General features: G+C 39.0%; 1 pseudogene; it reads right to left on the bottom strand.

Moving 5' to 3' along the window:
• Window positions 1-483: 483 nt before the first annotated feature.
• Window positions 484-8,288, bottom strand: LOC120179150 (annotated as a pseudogene).
• Window positions 8,289-10,715: the final 2,427 nt, after the last annotated feature.

A 10,715-nucleotide genomic window follows, 5' to 3' on the forward strand; every position in this document is an offset into this window, starting at 1 on the left:
CACCGGTTTTCAGCCGGTTCACCCCGATTTTGCCGGTTCTCATCCGGTTCTTCCGGTTCTTTATCGGTTCTGTGTTCATCCGGTTTTGGGAGTTAACCAAACCGGACAGGCCACCGGTTCACGGTTCAACCGGTCGAACCGGCCGGTCTGGTCCGGTTTTAATAACATTGGATAAAAACTCATATTTAATTTAATTAATTTTAACCATCACTTTAAAATATATAATAATTTATAACATTACACTAAATAATATATATTATTTTGGTACAAAGACACAAAATACCATGTTTAAATTGCAATTCCCAACTTTTCAGTTTTATAATCCTGGAAACATGTTCCCGTGTATCATGGGATCCCAACGGTCAGCTTGCTAAGTTCTTTTAAAATCCTTGCCCGCACATCAACGGTCATTGCAAAACAATAGTAACATTTATGCTACACCACCACCGCATTCAGCCATTCACCAAGAAAGTGTACTCAAAACGCACTCACCGCTGGTGGTTTACATAATTTGATCAGAAAGCGACGGCAGTCGTCGAAAAAAGTTGAGCGGAGGCGATGGCATGTCGCCTCTGAACCTCGGGTGTCGGATGTAGTAGAACCCTGATCCTAACACAAACACTTTGAAAGGTACCACGTAAAATACCAATGAAGCAAACAGGCAAACCACTACAAAAATACCCGTAGCTCTTGGGTCCTTCCAATTAAACAAAGCCTCTAAACGTTCCCCTTGGGCTGCAACATCTCCCAACAGTATTTGAGCTCGGCTCGCCAAAGCACGTAAACGGTCATATCGGAAACGTATTATGTCTGGCGACCGTGTGGTCGGAAGACCGTCGAACTCTTCATCGAGTTCGTCGGAGCTTACAACATTAACATAGGAGAGCCTCAAGTCCACATTATGTGGAATTCGCATACGGTAACGAAATCTCAGCGCTAAGATCAAGAATACGTACATGAACACAGTAGGAAGCACTACTTGTGGGCACATCACCACCGCTATAAGCAATGCATGAACCAGAACGGTAGTCGGCGGGTTTGCCCACGTGCGGATCCCATCTAACCATCGTGCCAAGTTTGCTGCACGTGAAAAACACCCCACAACTCTAAACCAATTTGCCTTGCTCTTCCTCATGCTCCACACGTGTGTATCGGTATCCAACATGAATTGAACCACTTCTTGTCCCAAAGGTGGCTCGGACCTAGATAGCCTCACCGTCACTATGTGCATAGCCGTTTGGCGTAATATGTCCAGCTGGGCTGGACCTAATGGGCGAATATAATGCATCCTTGGCAACATTGGGGTGCCGTAGGCTTGGATTAGACTCAACCATGATGAGCAAGAAAATCGAACGGCTATCTCAATCTCTCCCATCTTCTTGGCCCCATTAGGTAACAATACAGTCAGATTATACGAATTCAGATACACCCTATTCGTATCGAGGGTCGATAATCGTATACATATTTTACCGATATGTAGATCCCTACCGGGCTTCCCTAATTCATCTTGCTTGTATCGCCCGTTGTCGAATACGCCAATGGTGAGCACCGTACATGGATCATAGACGTCCCAAGTATACTGCTCGTTCCAACATGGATTAAACCGATCGAGAATCGTACGTGTACGGATCCATTTTTACCCATACTTAGCTGTTAAAATGTAATACGAGAACAACAGGAAAAATTAAATTTCATTTCACACACTTTACAATCTGTTTACACATATATATATATATAACCTTTCAAACCAACTCCCTAACTAACTTAAAACTACTTGTAACAAACTATTAACAGAAAAAACTGATTATAAACTCAACACTCCCCCTCAAGTTGGATGTTGAAAAATATTTTCAACTCCTAACTTGGATAGCAGATAACCATGTTGTTGACTTCCCAAGGCCTTGGTCATGATATCTGCAAGCTGCTCATGTGTTGAAACATGTTCTGTTTGAATCATCCCTTCTTGTATCTTTTCTCTCACAAAATGACAATCAATTTCAATGTGCTTTGTCCTTTCATGATACACTGGATTAGCTGCTATTTGAAGTGCAGCTCTGTTGTCACAGTGAAGTTTTACAGGCTTCAGACCTTTAATGCTAAGCTTTGCAAGCAAACCTTGCAACCACACCAGCTCTGAAGTGACCACTGCCATAGCTCTATATTCTGCTTCTGCCGAAGACCTTGCTACAACATTTTGTTTCTTTGATTTCCATGAAACTAATGAATCACCAATCTTAATGTAAAAACATGTCATAGATTTTCTTGTCATTGGACATGATCCCCAATCTGAATCACAATAGGCTAAAAGTTGATAAATTGAAGAGGATTTTAACAAGATTCCCTGCCCTGGTTCCTTCTTGACATATTTAACTACTCTCAAAGCTGCCTCCATATGAGACCTCTTAGGTTGCTTCATGAATTGACTAAGAAGATTCACTGCAAATGTAATATCCGGTCTTGTATATGTCAAGTAAATCAGCCTCCCAATAAGTCTTTGATAAACTGACTTTTCAACTAGATTGTGTACATCTTCACTATCCTGTTGCACAATCTTATCATAGTCCAAAGTAGTCAACTTCAGATTCTGCTCTAGGGGAGTAATAGCAGGCTTTGCTTCCTCCAAACCAGTATCTTGATTAACTGGAGTGCATACTTCCTTTGATTCAAAAGTATACCTTCTTTTGACCTCAATACCTCAATTCCTAAGAAATATTTTAACTCCCCCAAATCCTTCATCTTAAAATGGCTATTCAACATTTGCTTCAATTTAGCAATCAACTCACTACTATCACCTGTGATTACCAAATCATCAACATAGACTAATAACAAGGTCATTTTACCTTGATGTCTCTTGATGAACAATGAGTAGTCATACTTGCTTTGAACATAACCAGTTGAGACCAATGCCTTTGTTAATTTAAGATTCCACTGCCTGGAGGCTTGCTTGAGACCATACAATGATTTTTGTAGTCTACACACAATCCTCTCCCCCTGACTGCAAAAACCCTCAGGTAATTGCATATAGACTTCCTCATAAAGATCTCCTTGTAGAAAAGCATTTAATATATCCATTTGCAATAATGGCCAATGAAAAATAGAAGCAAGTGCGAGAATGGTTCGAATAGTAACCATTTTAACCACAGGAGAAAATGTGTCAACAAAATCAATTCCCTCCTATTGATTATAGCCTTTAGCAACCAAGCGAGCTTTATATCTCTCAACCTCACCGGATGCTTTGTACTTAACTCTATAAACCCACTTACATCCAATAGGAACTTTTCCTGGTGGTAATGGAACAAATGACCAAGTTCTATTAGACTCCAATGCATGTATTTCTTCTTTCATATCTTAAACCCAAAGTGGATCTTGAACAGCCTCAGAATAAGATTGAGGCTCAGAAATTTGAGAAATGGAAGAAAAGAACACTTGAGTATAAAGTGGTAAGTGATAATAAGAAAGAGAACTGAAATTTGAAGAAGAGGATTGACAAGACCAGACAAAATTATTTAACCAAGTAGGAGGCTTAGATACTCTAGAGGACTTCCTAGAAGGAACAAGTGCACTTATTGAAGCAGAAGACTGAACTGAAATTTGAGAGGTGTGTTCATCATTAGTGGTATTCAACTCAGTAGGATTATTATGAAGGGAGCTGGAATTTTGAGGACACGGAGTATTTAAAACCAAGAAATCATCATCATGAATAAGGGTCGTAGATAGGAAGAAGGTTGGATCAAAATTATAAAAAGAAGAAGATTGATGAAAAGGAAACTGATTTTCATGAAACTTAACATCCCTACTGATGAATAGTTTTTTAGAGTCAAGATTAAACAGTAAATAACCTTTTGGGTTGGAGAGTATCCAAAAAAACAGAAGCAAAGGCTCGAGCATCAAATTTATCATGAGGTGTAAGATTTGTTGCAAAACAAAGACACCTAACACTCTAAAATGTTCATAAGACGGAGGTTTATGGTACAGTAATTCAAAGGAGTTTTCCAAGACATGACTGATGAAGGCAACATATTGATAATATAGCAAGCAGCTAACACACATTCTCCCCATAATTTAAAGGGAACTCGAGACTGAAAACGAAGAGCTTGAGCAACTTCTAAAAGATGCCTATGTTTACGTTCTGCAACCCTATTTTGTTGAGGAGTGCATACACAAGTACTTTGATGGATAATTCCTAAAGATGCAAACAAGGGAGAACACTCAGAATTAAAAAATTCACGGCCATTATCACTACGAACAATTTTAACTGAGACAGAAAACTGATTCTGAACCATTAAGATAAAGGTTCGAAGACAGGAAATAACATCATTCTTAAGCCTCAATAAGTACACCCAATACATCCTAGTGTAGTCATCTACAGTGGTTAAGAAAAAACGTTGACCAGCATGAGTTGAGATTCGATAAGGCCCCCACAAATCAATATGAATCAATGTGAAGGGAGTAGTGGTCCTGGAATTGCTAACTGGAAATGGAAGCCTAGATTGTCTAGCTAAAGGACAGATAGAACAATTTTGAACAGATTCATGATGAAAATTCTCATTATAAAACATAGGCAATTTTTTTAGTTGAGAAACTGGAACATGTCCTAAACGAGCATGCCAAAGATTTGTTTTATTTGCATCAACGGATTTACAAGTATTAAGAAAAGTTTCAGAACTAATAAAGGGTGTACATGCATCAACAGAATATTCTAAGGCAGAAACAGAAAAAACAGAATTTGATGGAAACCTGAGCATGTATAGACCTCTATATTCTTTACCAACCACCCTCATCATGCCATTGCAAAGATCCTGCAATATGCAAAGGTCATGATAGAACAAAACAACACAGTTTAACTCATTAGTCAGTTTTGAAACAGAAATGCGATTATGAGTAAAGTGAGGCACATGAAGAACATTTGATAATTGAAGACCATTTGGGAGCCTAACATAACCTATATGTGTGACAACAAAAGATTTTCCAGTAGGCAGCTGAACAAATTTAGGTGTGGATGTACAGGGCACAAGATCGAGCATGCATTTTAAGTCTGATAAAATATGGTCAGTTGCTCCAGAATCTAGAATCCATTCAACTGAATTATAAGTAAGAGAACAGAATGTACCTTCCAGATTCACACAGGAATCTGGACTAGAACTTTGAGCTGAAGATCGATTTAGAAGCTCCAGAAGCTGTTAATACTGTGCATTTGTGAAAACTGGTGGAGCTGGATTAGATATCTCATGATCAGAGGGAGTCACCATAGCATCTTGGGAACCCTTCTTCTTGTTGAATTTAAAATCAGGAGGGAAGCCAATAAGGCGATAACAATTCTACTTTTTATGGCCCTTCACTTTACAGTGATCACATATACCAGTAAACTGTCGATGGTTGCCAGAAGCATTGGAGTACAGTGTTGTAGAGTCCACGAGAGGGACAACGCGGACAACTGAAGGCGATGAGATTCCTCCTGGCTGATCATGGAATAGGCGTTGTTGACTGAAGGTAAGGGCTGCATAAATAGCAATTGACTTCGAATAGCAGTGTACGGGTCATTCAGCCCCATGAGAAACTGGAACAACCTCTGTTGAGAAACATGTTGTGAACTGGACTGAGCGTTTTCACAAGTACAGCTCGAGTAAGGTACCAGTGCATCATACTCGTCCCACAAAAGCTTCAACCGTGAGAAATATGCAAAAATGGAGAGCTTGCCTTGAGCCATCGTGGTAATATCACGATGAAGGAAAAATATCCGGGAACCGTCGACCTTGTCAAAGCGCTCCTTGAGATCAGCCCAAACGAACGCTGCGCTGGAGGCAAAAACAATTCCAACAGACAAATCCTTGCTCACGGAATTGATGAGCCATGACAGCACAAGGGCGTTGCATCTGTCCCATTGTGCTTGAAGAGAGGACTGGAAATCATCGCGGCAGCAACCTCCATCGACGAATCCTAATTTATTTTTGGCGAGAAGTGCGATTCGCATGGAGCGACTCCAGACGGTGTAGTTATCTGGTCCATACAACTGATGCGAGATCAAAATCGTGCCCGGAGTATCCGAGGGATGGAGATACAACGGGTGATTGAAATCGAGAAGCGTTGATTCGGCCATCAGGGCTGTTGTGGGTGGCATCGTGAAAGATGCAGCTGTGAAGAAAGGCAATCTGCTTCAGGAAGGAGGAAAGAAATGAAGCAAGAGCCCGAGAAGGAAGAAAAGGCCCAGTGAAATTGGGTTAACCTGATACCATGTTAAAATGTAATACGAGAACAGTAGGAAAAATTTAATTTTCATTTCACACACTTTACAATCTGTTTACACACATATATATATATAACCTTTCAAACCAACTCCCTAACTAACTTAAAACTACTTGTAACAAACTATTAACAGAAAAAAATTGATTATAAACTCAACATTAACCACCACATAAGCATCGGTCATGCCACGAGTACCATCTCTGGTCTTAACCAGCAACAAGTTACAAGCACCTCTGATCCCGACATCGAGCAATCCGATCGGAGGTTTAGCTAACTGCTTAGCCGCGGCTTGAACATCGCTGGTCACGTTGGCAGCTTCATCAATCACGTGATACCCGCCTTCCAAACATGCTCTGACGTGAATTCTACCGGCGTAAGGCTTGTTTTCAGCACCAACCAAATTAAACCATCTTGATTTTTGTTGGGCTTTATCATCGGTTCGCATCTCAAGTCTCGGCACATGGATCTTAGCCTGGCCCACTGACTGCCCATTGCTCCAACCCTCAACCGAGACCACCAAAAACAGCTCAAACGGCTCAGCCGCCACAAAAACCAAATCCTCATTCCAAGCTGACCCCACTTGAGCTCTACTGGTTTTGAAAACTTGAGCCCCGAGCTGAGCCTTAACATAAAGCTCAGGACTCCGAACCTTAGCTTCAGATACTGAACCAAGCTGCAAATCTTGGGTTTGGATAACCGTTAGTCTCAAATACCGAAGCTTTGGAGACAAATAAACCTTTGCCCGGGTCTCGGGTATTAACCCACCAGAATCCGATTGGAAAGATTCATCGGCCTGAGTTCTGATCCAGACAGAAACCATCACGTCATTTCCCGGTGATTTGTCAGACTCAAGACTATACCACTGAGGAGCCAAAGGACTATCCGGTGGAACTCTTTTGGGCACTTCTTGCAGATCGAACGACACCGTTCCTAGACAATTCTCCACCACCACAGCGGCGAAGGCGGCTGCGGCGTATCCTTCCTTCTTCTCTTCCTTCTTCTGCTCTTCTTCAGCCCAGACTGAAACTTCTAAAGAACTTGAATTTAGTCTTTCTTTGTCGAAAGCGAAAACTTGATCCCAGTCTTTGTCGATTTGGCTTTTTGTTTTGATACTATGAGTACCGATAACCAGTTTTGCATGAAGGGGACAAACTGGTTCTTTGTTGGCTGGTTTTGCTTTAACAACTCGGACGTATAAAAATGGCATACGGTCTACGAGATCGAATGCGATACGATTATGGTCACCGAAGAATGGTCGGAGTTCTAACTCGTTAATGACAAGTTGGGTGCTTTTACCCGTTTCATCTTTCGTATTTACTGCTACCTTCGTTGATATTTGCTCCTCTCTATGTTCTAATCGAGGGTTCTCCACTTCTGACGATGAGGAGTTGTTTTCGTCGTCGTAGGCGTCGCAGGAGTGGCAGCGACGGTGGTGTCATCAGGCTTACTAGTCTCCTCTAGGGGTGGATTTGGTTTCTCTTCTTCTTTGGGTGCTTCTTCCTTTGGCTTCTCTTCTTCCGCTTTCTTTTCTTCCACTTTTTCCTCCTTATCCTCCTCTGTCTTCGGATTCTCCGGAGGCTTCTCCTCCGCCGTGTCGGGCTTCTTCTCAGCCGCGGTCTCTGCCGGTACCGGAGGCGCTTCTTCATCAACATAAAGAACTTTGACGCCAATCTCACCTTTAATTTTCGAAAAGACACTCCGTTTCTCCAAGGGGTAATAAATAAGAGTTTCTTCCCCAGCTTTAACAAAAACACTGCCGGCCAACTTCAGTTTACCCAGAAAAGTGCTTCTTTCCCGGCTTTCTTATCATTATACAGATTGATCTCCAGCATCTCGGAAGGCATTGATTCGATATCATGAACCAAAAACTCCAGCTTCTCATCCCATACAGGATTAAGGTCCCGGAGCTTTGTTTTTGTTCTTCTTCTTTGACCATCGAAATCGACAATGGCATAAGCACTGGCCGTTCCTTGCCCGTCTTTGGGCATCAAGTTTTTGGCGTTGCAGATTTCAACTATGAGCTTTCTAGTGCAATTATCAGCCATATTTATTTGAACAACAATGGGATTCTGAGGGAGAAAACAAGATATGGGTTTGAAGAGATTGAACGAATCAACTCAAGCAATGGAAACTGAGTTTTTCAACTTTTAAGAGAAAGAGAGTGGAGCGTTGATACATCAGCGATGATTCGTATGACACGTGGCAAGATCTTGGAGCGCGTGATTGGTTTTTTTATTGTTAGTGGAGAATCGGGATCAAACTCGCCCAGCTTGTCTGGTACTGTAACTATTGGTAATAACAATATAGTATTTCTTTTATGAGTTTATATATTGTTTTTAAATTATTTTAGTTTAAATTCGTATTATTTTTATTCATGCGTGAATACAATGAAACTTTCATGAATTTTTTGGGTGGAAGATTAACCTTTTGTGTGAATTTTAATGGACAAAAGGAAGGAATCATGAAGTAGTGCTCATAATAATTGCATGCGAAATTCAGGAATAACAAGACGCCAAAGTTTCGCATTAAGGTGCATTTGGTTTACATAAAAGATTATTAAGAAATATTTTTTCTGAAATTATATTTTTTATATTTAGTTCACGAAAAAAAAATCATCTTTCTCGATAGTAGTATGTTTTTATTTAAAAGTGAGAATGTTGTTATTTTTAAATTATTAAAATAATTCTCACAATTTTAGACACAAATACCCTTAAAATAATGATTTTTTCATATGAATCTTTCTTGATTTTTGTTCTTTGTGTTTTACTCAAAATTAAAAACTAAATAATAATAATAATAATAATATATAAAGAGTTTAATTTAGTAAAATATTAATAAATTTGGATAGTTAAAATTATTTCATATTTTTAATATTTATATATTAATCATTTTGTAATTTGTTGAGGTGAAAATGTTATTATTGTAAAAAAATGTAATTATTTAAATAATATTTAATTTTGAGTAATTAAAAATTAGATTTTATATATTAAAAAATAATATATTTGTCCATTTGAGATCACAATATCATTTTTATATTATTACGTTACGTTACGTTACGTTACGTTACGTTACGTTACGTTAAGTTACGTTACGTTACGTTACGTTACGTTAACGTTACGTTACGTTACGTTCTGTTCTGTTATGTTATGTTACTTACAAAAATTATTTAAAAATATAAGTTTGATATACTAATTATATTAATTATATGTTAAATGTTAAATATTTTTTCTTTAAACTTGGATAGTGTAACGCTTAAAATATTTTATATATTTTCATTAAAATATTTTATATATTTTCATTAAAATATTTATAATTTAATATTAAAGTTTAACTTGTTAAAAAACATATATCACAAGAATAACTTGATAAAACATGCATCCAATAATCTTATATTCCTAAAACCAAACATTGTAATCTTACATTCCTTGTAAACAAATCAAACAAGGCAATACCTACATTAACGTTATATTCCAGTTGTTGAATATTTAGAGAACGAAAGCTTTCCAAAATAGATTTTTATTTCAGAAGCACGCTTTATTACACAGGGTCTCCTTATCGTTATATATAGAGTGGAGTTCAATATTTTCGCATGACCTGTAGAATAACAAACCTTAACAAACACTAATAACAAACCAGCCAGCTCAGCAAATAGCTCACAGCTCACGCAACAATTGGTTATTGCCGAGTCATAGTTATAACATTCTCCCCGCTTCTTGCACCCTCCAAAGCTTCCGTCACCATCATCTTCTGTCGAAATGAATCAAACATGGATTTGGAAAGTGGCTTTGTAAGGCCATCAGCATATTGTTCTTCAGCTGGAACATAATTTACGCGAAGAAGACCAGCCGATACATTTTCCCGAACAAAATGCACATCCATCTCAACTTGTTTGGACTTGGAATGCATCACTAGATTGGCACTAACTCGACAGCACTGGTGTTATCACACTAAATCGTTGGTTTAGCACAACACGTGACACCAAGATCTACAAGGAGTATATTGATCCAAGTAATTTCCGCGACAGCAAGTGAACCAAGGCGAAGTATCCTAGGAATTTGACAGAATGAAAGAGAGTCACTCTACGACTATTGGGAGCGGTTTAGAAAGCTTTGTGCCAGTTGTCCGCAACAGGTCTATCTGGAAAAACGCCCCTTCAATATTTTTATAAGGGGTGCTTCTGGTAGAAAAGATGATAATAGATGCTGCTAGTGGAGGTGCTATCGTCAACATGACTCCATAAGCGATGAGGAATTTAATTTCCATGATGGTTGCTAATTCGTAGCAATTTGGCTCCTCAAGTGAATCTAGCCGACATGTTCACGAAGTAGTGTTGTTTCACTTGAAAATAAAATTGAAAAGTTAAATGATATGGTTAATTCTCTCATTTCAGGAAAAGTTGGAGCAACAAAGGTATGCGAGATATGTACGATGCCGGAACACCCGATGGACTGCTGCCTGATGCTATAAGAGGA

This window comes from Hibiscus syriacus, unplaced genomic scaffold (assembly GCF_006381635.1).
Source record: "Hibiscus syriacus cultivar Baekdansim isolate YM2019G1 unplaced genomic scaffold, ASM638163v2 tig00112402_pilon, whole genome shotgun sequence".
Classification (NCBI taxonomy): Eukaryota; Viridiplantae; Streptophyta; class Magnoliopsida; order Malvales; family Malvaceae; genus Hibiscus; species Hibiscus syriacus.